Source organism: Eupeodes corollae, chromosome 2, assembly GCF_945859685.1.
Source record: "Eupeodes corollae chromosome 2, idEupCoro1.1, whole genome shotgun sequence".
NCBI lineage: Eukaryota > Metazoa > Arthropoda > Insecta > Diptera > Syrphidae > Eupeodes > Eupeodes corollae.
The window spans coordinates 145,806,310-145,822,244 of record NC_079148.1 but is presented as its reverse complement, the minus strand read 5'-3'; the positions used below and the strand labels follow the sequence as shown (position 1 = coordinate 145,822,244).

Genomic DNA, 15,935 nt, shown 5'->3' with positions numbered 1-15,935 from the left:
TTGAGTAGAAATTCAATATTTACCAACTTTGAGTAATGTTTTTTTAGGTTTTTATTTTTTATAGAAAAAAACTGTCAATTTAATTTTCCTGAAAGTTGTAGAAGTTGTTAAAAAAAAAATATTTTTCTGTGCACAAAATTGTTTTGGATATGAAAACATTTTTTTCTCGTTTAATTTTTGAGGTGACAAATTGATTGATTAATTAATAAAAAAAAACGTTAATTGGATTTTTTTCCAAAAATATATTGGTTATCACGTAACAATATATAATATAACATTTTATCCAAGTCTCTAGCGTCATTGGTTAGCGAGATATTTAGAGTTAACGAAAATTTGCACCTTTTTTTAAAACTGCTCAAGTATTAAAACCATTCACGCAATTTTCTTGAGAGCCATTCCTGCGTCTTTCTGCATTATTATCCTTATAACAAAATTTGGTTGAAGTCAATATCTCTACTGGTTCTTGAGCTATGGACGACATCTTTCTAAAAATCTTTTATTTCGATTCTAGGGACCTTAAAACGTCAAGAAATGTCTAAATTTTCAATTGGACAAATCGGACCCATTACAATAACTTCCTATGGGAAGTTAAAAAGAAATTAAAGTAAATAGACCTATTTTTGGGACCAAGTTAACTAAACATATTTTTGTTTATGTCCAGATCGGTTGAAAGTTTGAAACTGAAATTTTGAATTTCTTTTCAGAAAAAATGCCCAATTTTGAACCAAAAATTTCTAAGTTTAAGGTTTAAATACAATAATATTTGACAAGGTCAAAAATGAAACCGATGTTTTTTTATTAACGTTTCAACTGCACCATCAACTACCAACTTTTCCCTAGAAACTAATATTCTTTTTCAACTAATCACAGTTATTAAAAAGTAGCAAAAATAAACATCTTAGGAAGATACACAGACACAGTACAAGCTCGTATTGCCTCTGGTCGACTCTCTAAAACTTTCAAAGATAACAAATCCAGGCTAATATCTTCTTGTCCAATGATAACATTTCTCAAACCTCTTAACTATCTGAAAATCTTATCTAACTAACATTTTCAAACCCATGAGAGTAAGAAAATAAAAATAAAATAAATTAAAATTTTGTTTTGCATTTTATTCACAATTCACAAGCCATTAAAGCATATCTATTTTTATAAATCTTACACTCAAGCCCACTATAAATGAAGTCACACAAAACTAAGCACGAGTATGGAAGAGTGTAAATTTGTTGTAAATTTCCATTATCATATTGTACAATTTATTATAACGAGAGAGAGAAGAAGATCCTAATCTGGACAAGCATACCGACACGACAAATAGACGCGCGCGTTATTTTCCCTATCTCTGACATTTTTATTTTTAAATTGTTTATTCTTTTTTTTGTCATTTTCTATCTATTTTTATTTATTTATTTATTTTTATTATTCTTTTTTTCACTTACTAACCGCAATACCCATGCCCATTGCCCAACCCTCACTTTACTTCTTTAGACAACAAAAAGTTCCAACATTCAAATGTTGTATATGTGGAATGAGAGTTTTGTTAAGCTAGGGTTTTAAATGTTTGAATATTGTGATGTTACGCTAGGCCCAGCCCGGCCTCGCAGTGCAGCTTTCTAAGGTTAATAGACCTATAGATACTATTTTGATCACAGTCATAGTCATCGCATATTATTATTGTTGCTTTTTTTCTCATTTTAGGTTTTCCCGCCAGAATTTTTTTAGAAGCGCGCTTGGCTTGACTTGACGGGAGTAGCTATAAGCTATACGCACTACACTACGCATTTGAAGAGGCTTGAAGCGAATTTAAAAAAAAACACAAAATTTCATGAATTGAAATTTAAATTTTGTTGTTTTCTTTTTTTTTGATTTATAAAGTATTTTTTTTTTCAAGTTTGCCACACGGGATTTTGCCTATAATCACATTCAAGAGCTTTAAAGAAAAATAAGCGCTGTTTTGCTCAAGAGCCACACCTTTTAAATTGTTATTGTTTTTTTTACTAGGGATTTGGACAATCAAACACGTGGTTTAAGTGGAATTATTATAAGTTTATTTCTTGTTGATATTTTTATTAAATTAATAAAACAAAATAAAAAGAAAAAGAACAAAAATGATTCTTATTCTATTGAGATTGAATTTTGAGTTAAAAATCATAAGGGTTTGTATAAACAGTGATCATGGAGAATTTTCAAAAAAAAACAATGAAAATGTATTTTGATCTGAACTAAAAAGAGAAGTATGAGTTTTTGAGTTTTATAAAATGTATATTAAGTCCCTAGATGAGTCCAAGTAACATACCATATCTCTTCATAGAATTAAGACCTTGGAACCTAATTCAATAAACACAGCATTATTCTATGCTTCCAATTTTTTCTTTCCTTAAAATATGAAAATTGGACCCTGGCAATAAAAATACAGATTTTCGATAACTTTTGATGGCCTTTAATTAACCTTGACTATAAAATTACTCTATTTAGGTTATTGAGACATTTGTTTTGGAAATTCGAAAAAAGCACCATGTAAGTCTTTTAAGGAAGTCTCACATCATAAAGGAGTTTTTATTTCAATAAGATTGCTGATTGTTTTCCAAATCTTTAATCACTATCATCAACATTCAGAAAAATTTTAAAACACGGACCCATTTTACGATTACAAAACTTTTGTTTTTGTAAAAAACTCCTAAAAGACAACTATCATATCAAATTTTTAAAATAAAATAAAAAAAAATATAAATATATTCTTGAAAACGGATATTTTTAAAGTTAAAGTAGACAGATAAAATTGAATATTGAATTCAAAACTGACACTAAAAATAAATTGTAAAACTTACTTTTAAAACCATCAAATCATTCAGTTTAAGGGTTCTGAAAATTTAACTTAGGGTAAAATAAATCAAGACATATAACTAATAAGGATTTATAAAAACTAAGATGAAGAGATAGCTACTTTTTTTCTTTTTTTTTTTTGCATCGTTAAGTGAATTTATGGAACTGAACATCTTTAAATCGTCAGCAAATAAAAGACATTTAGAAAAAGTAAGATGTAATGGTAAGTCGTTAATAAAAATGATAAAAGGAAGTGGTCCATAGTGACTACCTTGAGGAACACCCAAAAAATTTATAATTTCCTTAGATAAGGCATTATCAATTTTTACCACTTTTTTTGTACCTACTAAATAGCTCTTTATCCACATTAGCAGTTGTGAGTTAAATTCATATATCCCTAGTTTTTTTTAAGAAAACATTATGTTGAACACGAGCCTTTGAAAAATCAGTGTAAATTGTGTTGACTTGAGAAACCATTTCCATCTGTGATAGACAAAAATTTGAAAATATTGGCAAACTTTGTAGTAGTAGATCTACCTTTTAAGAAACCATTCTGGTAAACTGAAATGTTATTGTGAATAAGATTATACAATTTCTTTTTTACTACAGCTTAGAAAACCTTAGGAATTAAATGCAGTTTTGCAATTTTTCAATCGAACTTTTTGCACCTGATTTATGTATGAGAGTTATTATAGAGTATTTCCATTCATCTAAGACCTCACAATTACTTAAACAAAGGTTAATTATTATACAAAGTGGTGAAGCAAGTATATTAGTACAAGTATTTAAAAGAATTGGTGGAATAAGAAAGTGGACCGATTGCACTTGCGTCCCTTCTTTCCAGACTCATGGAAACGCTGATTAATTATCAGCTCAAGAAATATCTCGAAGATCGAAAGCTTCTTAATGACCGACAATACGGCTTTGGTAGCAATAGGTCCATGGTTCATCTCACCGAACAGTGGAGCAAATTTTTTGATCGTTTTGGAGGAAGTAAGATTATTGCACTTGATATTTCAAAAGCATTTCATAGTGTTTGCAGGTTCTCTTATAAATGCGTGCTTTCGGTTTTCATGAATCCCTCCTTCATAGGATTAGTAATTACCTTCCGAATCGTTCAATACAAGTTGTATTGGATGGATTCAAGTCTGAAAACCACAAAATAAATGCTGGTGTGCCCCAGGGCTCTGTTCTATCTCCAACACTCTTTCTCATTTTGCTTAATGATCTCTTGTCTGCACCATCTAATCCAATACATTGTTTCGCTGACGATAGTACTCTTAGCTCTTCATATTCGTTTTCAGATTCACACCCTTCTTCTTCGGATGTGGAACTGCAACTACAAAATATGATAAGCTCATTTAATTCCGACATAAACAGCATTGTACAATGGGGAATGAAAAATTTAATGTTTCAAAAACCCAATTCTGTCTTGTATCGTTAAAGCGAGATATACCCAACTTGTCATTATCCATAGCTGGCACTTGCATCGAGGAAACTGGACATCTCGATATTCTCGGTATATCACCAACCACCTTTTGTGGAACGATCACATACGCGATGTCGCTAAAAACGCGGCGGGTTTCCTAAAACGATGCAAGAAGTTTTTCTCCCCGTCTGATCTGGCTGTTATCTACAAGACTTATATACGTCCAAAGCTTCACTATAACTCTTATATCTGAACTGGTGCCTCTTGAACAGTATTGAACGTAGGGATTGGTGATATTAACACTATAAGATCATTTACGGAGATCACCCTTTTTTACCGTCGCAATCCTCTACATAAACAATTCAACCGCAATACTCGCTCTTCTAGGAATGCTCATTAATATACCCTCGAGTCTAACTTCGGTCGTACTATCAAGTACAGAGATCCGTTCTTTAGCCGCACTACGCGAATGCAATTCAGTCTAAATTATATTGCTGACACTAACCTCTTTAACTTTCAATTTCTATGTGAATTCTTTTAAATCTTTGGTTATAAGTACTCAACAAATGCAACCAACTTTTATAAACATACCATTTTTTGCAATGTGTATTTATCGCTCAAAAAAACATCAATTCAAACATTTGTATACGCATTTTATACGATAAATCCAATAAAATTAATTTAAATTTAAGCTCAGCATTATTTTAAAGTTTTTTTTTTTGATATAATTTTATCTGATTTTTTCATAAAAGTCCTATAACTCTTTTTAAAATAAATTTGTCTATTGTGTTAATTTTAATTATTAGACACAAAATATTATGACTTTATGTGATCATACTTTCGTCGCCAGTTACTCTTAACCTCTTTAAATAAGTGTGCACAAATAACCAACAAACGTTTTAATACTTTGAACGCACTTTTCAGGGTATCCCGCTGCAAAATTTTCAATAATTCCAATCCTAAAATTTCATGAATAAACTTTTTGTGACATACACCCTCTTTTTCAAAGACTATACGTTTAAACATCAGAAATCTCATCAATGGCTTTTAAAATGTATTTTATTACAAAAAAATTATACATTTATTAAAATATATTTTTACACTACGCATCCTTTGGGATCAGCCAACATCCAAGTAGATGGGTTAAAGTCCCATTCTATCACGGTCTCTTTTTAAGTATAATAGTAAGACTAGTCCTCCCAAATTTGGGCTAAATCCCAGTGATGCCTTCCTGAGAAAAATCAGAAAAACAAAAACATACGTCTTGAGTAACACTGATGTGATGATAAAGAACGTAATAAGCAATTAAAAATGGTCTTCAACAGGGAGCCATTTCAGCATTTACACCAGCAATCTGATAGGTAGTCTTACAAAGGCAATTGCGTACGCCGACGATCTAATTGCGTACAGAACGGCCCGAAAGGTTAAGGTTATTAGAATTCTCTTGCAGCGTGATTTCGACAAGATTCAGCGATATTGCGACGACTGGAAACTGAAAATAAATGTCCAGTATTCGGAGACAATGCTGTTCCGGACTGTGTTCTGTTAGCTAGGGCCACGAGGGATACGTGCAAGAATTGGAGCAAGATGGTTATCGTTGATCTTCACGGGCAGCCACTGGCGAGCAAATGTGTAGTGAAGTACCTCGGTATCTGGTTAGATCAATATTTATATTTCGACAGACATATATATGCTGCTCTGACTAGGGCTAGAGGAGCCTTCGCTCTGACGAAACGGCTGTTTTTTAGCAGTCGGCTTGACCCCAGAGTGAAGGTAATTTGCTTAATGGCCCTCATACGGCCGATGATTGCTTATGGTTGTCCTGTGTGGTTTAACGTTGCCCCTTAACAGATGAAGAAGTTTCGGGTGTTCAAGCGGCAGTGTTTACGACGCTGTACCGGCTTATATCGAACAGCCGAATCTTCTTATGTGCATTACTATTCCAACGGGCTCCTATACAACGGGCACGAATCAACACAATTGACAATTTCGAGATAAAACTCGTTCGAGGTCACATTGCAAGAGCTATGTCTTCGTCTGGAAAACCTAGAAGAACTTTGTCTGACATGTTCGGTCTAAATTTTTGCCCTAGTAGGAAGGCCATACAAACTTAGTGCAACAATTTTATTCTAAATGTTTTTTCTGTGATATTATCGTGTCAGGTCAAATTGTCAAAAATATCGATGTAATTCGGGCTTCTTACTAAAAGATCCAAATCAGTCAATTTCATGGTGCTCTCAAGAATAGGGCATCGCTCAGGCCTCTCCACCACACAAAATGTGATGCCAATGAGCTATTTTAAAAGACGAGACGAACTTTCTTGGATTGGGCAAGTTTTCAAGTTTATATTAAAAAAAATTTCAAATTTAAATGTCATCGCAAGAATGCAATTTTTAAATAAATTATTGTAAGCAGTTGATATGTTTTATGAAATCTTGTTTTTATAATCTTGATCGTCTGTACTCTTTCTGAAAAAAAAAGTTTAAAAGCCTCTTTTTTCGGCCTCTTAAGTTGCCTCAAGCTTTAAAAAATGATGTTTCTGTGATAGAAACCAAAATCACAATAGATTTTATGAAGCAGATAGTACTCTGTGAAATTGTTCCCTTATTTAAGTCAGCTTTTCAGATCAATTAAGTTTTAAAAAAATAACACAAGATAATTTTTAAAAACATTTGTATAATATAAATAACATGATAATCCGCATCTTAATCTCAAATACATTCAAAACAAAATTGTATTATTTAAAAAAATAAAAAAAAAAACTTTAGAGTCTATAATATTGTTGGAATTATTCATAAGCTTAAGTAAGTACCTACCTGTAACTTAATCGCAGATTTTATTATATTTTCGAATTGATCTTTATGTATCTATTGGATAAATCTCAATATTAAGAATTTGGAACATATTTATAAGCCTTTAAAAAGGTTTATTTTGAAATTGATTTATAAATTCAAAGAACCTCTAATCATTTAATGCACTCACACCCACAAATTCCTATCCATAAATTAGCTTCAGAGTATCTCAGACTTGTGAGAGTTTTCCTGTGGGAAATTCAATAAAATTCGTCTGATACCTCAATTTAAATTCCACTCAACTGTAAATGTTGATAGTTTTTTTTATCTCAACTCAATATTTACTAATTTGAATTTTAATCATTATTTCTGGTTCTCTAAAAAAAACAACAACCCATCATCATTCATTTGTATCTTCTCCAGTATTATCTCGCCTCTAGTTTCTGGCTTTCTTTTTATGACCGAATTCAAATTATCTTAAAGATAAACCTGTCATGTGCGGGACGTGCGTTGATGCGTTATGTTATGTCAGTCTTCGTATCTCTCTCAATAATAGAAACAAAAACTAAAAAACCAATAAAAGAAATTCAAATATAGGCTGCGGACAATATACAACACCCATTAACAAATCAAACCCATCAAAAATATATACGTACTCGTAAATACGATACGGGCACACTTCAGGCCATAATATCGGATTTCGAACTTCAAATTGATGACAAGAATTTAAACAAAAAAAATAAGTAATTCAATTTAAAGTTTCTATAACGAACTGATCGCGTATATATTATGCAACGCAATAATTCGAACCGGAAATTAAATTTGTAATCATAATGAGGAATAGATGTACATAAATATTTAATTTACGTACATACGTACTTACGTATCTACACCTTTAAACTTATGTTGTGCTAGTTAAGCACTTAATCAAACACAAACAGCACCCGCTTCTCTTCAACTGAACTGCATTTTGTGGATGAATTTAATCCACAATTAATAAAAAAGATTATCAATAATGAAAAAAAAGTGCGGTGTGGATTCGCTGATCTTGGCACATTACGTTTTTTTTTTCTCGTAACGTATATAAAACGCAACATGGCTCCTTTTTTCAATTTTTTTCTTTACACTTTATATATACGCTTGAAGAAGTTGATCGCTACTTATATCCATAAGCCTATAAGGTGTGCTATAGCTGCGATGGGCTTAAACGAACATTTACGTTAACTTGGCAACACCACCTGCTGAGCAATTGGTTTATTACGCAACGCACGTACAATTATTGTTCTGTTATAATTGCTTTCAATAAATCGGATGGATAACTATTTTTTTTAAAGCCAATTTTTGAATAGCTTTTGTATGTACGTAACGTAGCTTATGTTGGACATCGTTCAATGAACCGTTAATATTAACTAGGTATGTTTGAAAAGTCATGCTTAGATGGATGGTTAGTAAGGTGTAGCGAGGTTTTTTGTGCTAGAGGTTTGGTGTTCAGTTTTCGAAAGCAAAGCATAACACTTGAAGGCAAACTGTGCAAATATCAGCCTTAGATATTTTAAAAAGCTGCTCATCTGTCTTAAACTAGGTTTTGTATATCCGGCAAAACCTCCAAACTTCAACGCAACGATAAAATGAAGAAAAAAAATCCTGATTAAAAAGGATTTGTGAAAAATTGACAGTCTGTTACGTTTAAATCGCGATCCCATAACATATGATATGAATGACGTTTTGTTTTCAGCTATAGCGCATTCTACTTCATTTACAGAAACAAGTAGAAAAGGCAGGCAGGTATTTAAAATTCCAAACCGCAGCATTATAAGCCAAAACTGTCCACCACCAACTGAGACCAAGCCACTCAAAGTCAATTATTTTTGAAAAATAAGATTCTAAATACTATAGAATAGGCTACTTAAGTGCCTGATGCGGTTCTATAGGCTAACATGCGCGCTCTGTCGTTAAACGTGTTCCCTGTCATATCTGTGCTATTCTTGAACATTTAACATTAAAGCTGGAAGTCAGAAGCAGCTAACTAATGGAGATTTCAAGTTAAAACAAACAAACAAATAAAATAAAAAAGAACAAGAAGATGCAGAAAAATCCAGAGCTAAAGGAATGTCAGCATCTTTCAAAATCAACCCTCCCAACTCCCCCCTCCCCGTTCTCATCCTGGATAACCCTTTGCAGCTTAACGTTCTTTCAATATTAAATATTAACTAAGATAATATGAAATAAACAATTTATGGACCTTTACTGCAACCAATGACAGGGAATTTGAATTTCATACGGAAATCAAGACGCCAAATGGAAAAAAAACAACGAATTCAAATAAACTACGACAACTTATTTGGTTGTCATCTCTTTTATCAGACCAGTTTATCGAGTGCAGCGACACTTAATAATATTATTTTTGTTTTCTTTAATTCGTAGGACAGGTTAGTGTAACAGTGGAGTGTAAAAGTTTGTTAACTCCCTGGATTTGAATGGAGAAATAAGTATAAATTGTAATTGTAATTGTAATTGTAATTGTAATTGTAATTGTAATTGTAATTGTAATTGTAATTGTAATTGTAATTGTAATTGTAATTGTAATTGTAATTGTAATTGTAATTGTAATTGTAATTGTAATTGTAATTGTAATTGTAATTGTAATTGTAATTGTAATTGTAATTGTAATTGTAATTGTAATTGTAATTGTAATTGTAATTGTAATTGTAATTGTAATTGTAATTGTAATTGTGATTGTAATTGTAATTGTAATTGTAATTGTAATTGTAATTGTAATTGTAATTGTAATTGTAATTGTAATTGTAATTGTAATTGTAATTGTAATTGTAATTGTAATTGTAATTGTAATTGTAATTGTAATTGTAATTGTTATTGTAATTGTAATTGTAATTGTAATTGTAATTGTAATTGTTATTGTAATTGTAATTGTAATTGTAATTGTAATTGTAATTGTAATTGTAATTGTAATTGTAATTGTAATTGTAATTGCAATTGTAATTGTAATTGTAATTGTAATTGTAATTGTAATTGTAATTTTTTTATTCTTATTTCCAATGCTTTTCTAATACATATTAAAGTTTGCCAGTTGTTGATTCAGGGTCCCTTCACATGTTGAGAATTCAACTTAGGCGTGGGGTTTATTTAAAACTTTGACTGACATTTATCCGAAGACTTTTAATTGTCACCGTTTGACACCAAAGTATTCATGAAATTCTGATGTTGGAGCACGTTCACATTTTATTTTTTTCACATGCACCAAAGTGCCTTTAAATATAAATACGATTGTATGAAGGGAGGTATATACGAGTATAAATATTTAAATTTCCTTTACAACAATTGAAAGCTAATCCCTATGGATGCACAGTTTGGCTTCCCGAACCGAGCCGAACCGACAGCAAAACCGCGACAACAATGTCAAAGATGTTTACGAAAAAAAAGTAAAGATTAAATCGACCAACATAGAATAACAACAACAACAACAATACAAGCTAAATCCACTTCCCATCATAATGCCCTCTTACTACACCGACCGTCGCGTCGCTTGCGTCGTCGTCGTGTTTATCCAACAGGCAAGCGGGTGACAGATACCCATTGCCCATATCGACTATCATCAGCCTGGAGTGTTGTTTTGCTGCTCATTCCGCTCTGCACCGCTCGATGTGGGGGGTTCCTACCATCAAGGCAGACATAACGTCGTCGACGTCGTCATCTTCATCCTCATCATCGCATCGCTATTATAGCACCACAGCAACATCACCAACAGTACCGCAGCACAACAGCACCATCACCATCATCGTCATCGGTCTTTTGTTGGATTGGAGTAACCTCTTCCTCCATTACTTTATACACCTACCGCACCGGTGCGATGTCCAATGGATTTCAAATAACATTTTTATTTTATTTGTCTTTTCTTTTTAATATGCTTAACAATTACATTTTACATAAATACTCGTATATTGTGTATTCTTAACAAGAGAAAATGCATAGTTTGTATTTAGCATTTAACTCTGAGGTATCCACTTCCCAATCCAAGCAATGTAATATACTTACAGCTATGGCTTAAATTATAGGAGCACTTGCAGACAAATTTCGTCGTCTAGTTTGGTATACGATTTCTGATCTAGGATTGATTTGCATTTGTTTTAAGCTTTTGTTTTGTCAAATTCGACAATTTTATAAACCCTTCCCACTTTAGCCGAATTACTCACACTTCGAGGAATGCCCATCAGTTTATCCTTGAGTTCAATTTTAGTTGTACTGCAAAGAGTAGATATTATTTTTTTAACAGCACATTAAGAATGTGAAATTTTTACCCAACTAATATAAAAATACGTCTTTGAAGGTATATTCTTTCACCTTGGTCTACTGAGAACTTACATCTCACCCTCCAGCAATGCAGCTGCTGTGTCAGGGAACCAAGAAACCCAAAAACAAGAATGGAAATGTATGCATTTTAAGGTCAACGGAGACAGTAAAACTTGAGTGGATATACACTCAAGATTTGGCAGATGTCAAGGCTATCGGCAATTGTCTCATGGGCTCTCTGACTGTGAAGATAGAGTTGTTGGAGCTTGCGAAAGAATGATATCAACGGATAAGGCGAATCTCCTCCTGGAATTTGTATATACTTCGCTTGATCCGAAAGCTCTGACGCAAATTTCAACGTGGAAAAAAACCTTTTTACAACGCAATCAAAAAGAAACCCTAGCGATTCTGTGGCAAAAACTTCGATAGTGACAGGTGTCAAAATGATTTCGACTCTGAAAGTGACTGGTTCAGTAAAGCCCACTAAAGTCTACGAACATGATTAACGGTGCTCAGATACCCTGTTATCTATTACCTTTTCGAAGCTTGGATCCAAAACAGGTTAAAACCGACCGAAGCAAACAAAAATTCATCTAATAAAGAACAATAAGGTAGGCTATCTATATCGAGGTTTCAGACGTTTCGAGCATGCTAGCAAAGCCGTTTGATAGTATGGCAAAAAAGATGTAAATATAATCAATCCTCGGGACCAGCAAAAGCTGATCGCAAGCTAACAGCTTCGCAACATAAAAGCATCGATCTACACAGCCTGAGAAAAACCTGAATCTAAGAGTAACAAGAATGGTGTCTCTTCCCAAACCACAAAAACCATTAACCTGTCCGAGAGTGCAATAAATCTGCCTAAATACGTAAATGATTTGATAGCACAAATCTTTCTTCGCAATGGTAGTCCTGCCTGTAGGTACTTGAGATAATGTAGCTAAAATCTTAAAAGATATGAAGGTACACAAATGCTGGCTGGCAAAACCACTTCGCAAGTTTTTTCATCCATCCCACTCTGAAGGTAATTCTAATGGATAGAAACGGTCAACTGTCCGCTTGTCCAACTCCGCTTCTAATTTTCGAATAATGCACTAACGCAATTTTTCCTGCACTGGATTAGCAATACAAGAAGAATTGAATTGAATCTGTTCTGTCTCCCATTCAATTTTGTATTTTTCACCAATCAACTCTGGTGGAACGATCAAATACACGATTTCATCTAAAAAATGTTTAGATTCTTTAAAACAATGGGAGAAATGTGTCTCTTCTTCTGATCTGGCTACAAATTACAAAACTTGTAAACGTGCATGGGTAGGTCCCATTTATGGACTGGTGCTTTAAAAACCTTACTTAAGCTTCTGCGTCACTTTAAAAAACCAAGCTTCAAATATTATTGTTTACTAGTTTCAATAATTTATTTACGTCCCTGAAACATCGTCTCAAAGTTCCTTGACTCATTTTTTTTACGGATATTTTGTGATCTAATCACACCATCATGCCACGGGTACCACGTGGTACCCGTGGCATGATGGTTAGTGCGTTGGACTGTCATGCTAGAGGTCTTGGGTTCGATCCCTGCCTATGCCATCTAAAGTCTTTTCACGGGTACTGCCTCTTGCGAGGAACTGACAAATTCTCCAAGAGTAACTATTGTCATGAAAAAGTGCTTTCTCAAAATTAGCCGTTCGGAGTCGGCATATAAACTGTAGGTCCCCTCCATTCCTGACAACATTACTCGCACACAGGAATGGTTGAGAGTTGTAAGTCACTAGGCCTTGGTTCTCAACGGACTGTCGCGCCACCCAATTTATTTTTTTTTTAATCAAAGAGGCAGTTGCATTCTTAAATTAAACAGTTTGACTGTAATATTCGGGCTTATAGAAATTGCCGTCAGTTTGGCCTTGATAGCAACTTAATCCGTACTTGGACGAAGTGAAGATTGCCATATCTAAGCTGAAGTCTAATAAAACCACTGGAGCGGATGGCTTGAATGCCGAACTCTTTAAAGCAGCTAGAGATAAGTTGGTTATGAGCATGCACTAACTTATCTGTAAGATATGGTCGGAAGAAAGCATGCCCGATGAATGGAACCTCAGTATTGTTTGCCCGATCCTGAAAAAAAGGCCCTGTAAACTGCCCCAACTATAGAGGAATCATTCGACTTAATATCGCCTATAAAATCTTCTCTGCCGTAATATGTAAACGTCTAAAGCCCATCGTCAACAACCTGATAGGTCCTTATCACTGTGGTTTTAGACCAGGAAAGTCCACAGTCGATCAAATATTCACATTACGGCAGATACTGGAAAAAAAAACCTAAGAAATCAACACCCACCATCTTTTCATTGATTTCAAGGCCGGTCCAATTACTAGCATATGCTGATGACATTGACATAATCAGAAGAACTCAGCGTGATGTCCATGGGGTTTTTGGAGTACTGAGGCAGAGGAGTCAAAAATGGGTTTAACGGTTAATGAGGGCAAAACAAAGTACATGCTGTCGTCAAGAAAGGACCTACAACACTGACGTCTAGGTCAAAACATCACCATCGACAGATTACTTTGAGGTATTCAAGGACTTCGTCTACCTAGGCTCCGCTGTAAACGCAAAAACAACACAAGCGCTGAGTTCGAGGGACCTAGGTTTCGCTATATAAGACCTTCATCATCCCCGTCCTGCGGACAAAAAGCGGATGAAAGCTCCTTTGGTCGGTTCGAGAGAAAAGTTCTTCGTGTGATCTACGGTTCCGTATGCATCGAAGGGAAGTGGAGGAGAAGATGGAACGACGATCTGTACGGCGACGTAGACTTTGCCAGAAGGGTAAAAGTTCAATGACTAAGTTGGCTGGGTCACATAGAGCGCATGTAAACCAATGCTCCTGCCCGGAAAGTCTTCGAATCCACGTCCACAAGATATTGCAGTAGAGGAAGCCCGCGGATCAGGTGCCCGCACAAGTGGAAAAGGACCTCACCCAACTTAAAGCGCGAAACTGGAGACATCTAGCTAGGGACCGAGCTAGATGGTGAAGTTTGTTTTGTAAGGCCCTAGTTCACACATGACTGTAGCGCCACTTTAAGTAAATAAGTAACGCGAATGTGGAGTACCTTACCACACTTTATATCTTTCCTCAATCAATCTCTGGCATATTTAAGGAGAATCCAAAAACCCTTTAAGAGTGCTCCAAACATAGAAAAATTAAAATGTATTACACAAAATTAAGCTTTGTTACTATTATTTTGGCCATAACTGTATTATATGAAAAAAGGAATTTGATGTGTGTCTCTATTTCATATTATGTCGGCATTGGGTCGGTCGGGGCGTTTGCGTTGGCGTGTTGGTTGGAGTGTTGGCTTGAAGTTCGGAGGCGGTTTGAGTCTGGGATTAGGCGCAACTCTCTTACCTTTTTTTTTCTTTTGTTTGACTTATTGCAAATCGATACCGCGTCGAACAATGTGACTGCGACTGTGACACGTGGAGATTATAATAAGAAACAATAAAATTTAAAAAACAGAACAAACCTACATTAATCCGTCAATTTGCTATAAATTTATTATTAGCATTTTTCGTTGTTTACACTAATTTTTATTTGACACCTACTTTGCACCTTTTTGGAGTCAAATATGTAATATTCATTAGACATTCGACAAGAATATAGATATTTAGTATGTTTTTTCTTTGGGTCGGTCGGTAACATTGTTTTTAACTATAAAGTCTTGAGTCGGTGTCATGTAGTCCTCCGCAACGTCGTCGTCGTCGCGTCGGTGATGTAGTCTTGTTCTTGTTGCATTGCACCTTGTTATCTAATTAAAGGTGTGCCTTTTCCGTCTTCTCTAGATGCCTTTCTATGTGAATGTATATTTTTTTCCAAAATAAGCATATTTTTTCAAAAAAAAGTATATTAAGGTAAATAAATAAAAAATAGGTGTGAACGCGTGTTGCTTGTTCTATGATGACGACGATATATGGCGCCTCTATATGGGAGAAGATATACCTTTATTTTTAATTCTTATTTAACATATCTTATTTTACCAGCAACTCAAAGCATTGATTTTTAAAGTGTGAAAAGAATTGTAATCTGTATGTAGGCATAACTGTGGGTTTCTATAGACGTTTTATTTGGAACTTATTCCTCATTTGTTTTTTGGTAAAATAAACAAGACAATCTTTTAGAAAATATCGCATATTCTATTTGCAGTAAAGTGTGATTTTAGACAAAAAAATAAGAAAATGTATATATAAAGGTATTCACTTAATGGTACAGTCAACACTGCTTACTTAATACCTAGACATCCAACCTTTGACAGTTAATAGCGACCATTAAATAAATCCATAAAATTGGCTGTCATTTATACAGTCTCTTTGACTAACAGACAAAGTAACAAACAATACGTGGTACAAAAATAACAAAATTGTCGGTTGGATTACAAAGACGCATCTATGATTTTAAGTCCCTGACTAGAACCTGACATTTCGCAAACCACCAATTTTTCAAACTTGAGCATGTAGACGGGAGAAATTCAGCGGCAAGTAGTTGTATTGTCTTAACATCAAAGTGGAACTAATTTTTACCTGTGAACTA

General features: G+C 34.0%; 1 long non-coding RNA gene across 1 annotated transcript in view; it reads left to right on the top strand.

Annotated features, from left to right (window-relative positions):
• Positions 1-2,042, top strand: part of LOC129944742 (uncharacterized) — a 113,025-nt gene extending 110,983 nt beyond the window's left edge. The window contains exon 5 of the long non-coding RNA XR_008781484.1: positions 1,699-2,042. This is a non-coding gene — a long non-coding RNA (uncharacterized LOC129944742). The remainder of the gene's footprint in view (positions 1-1,698) is intronic.
• The last annotated feature ends 13,893 nt before the right edge of the window (positions 2,043-15,935 follow it).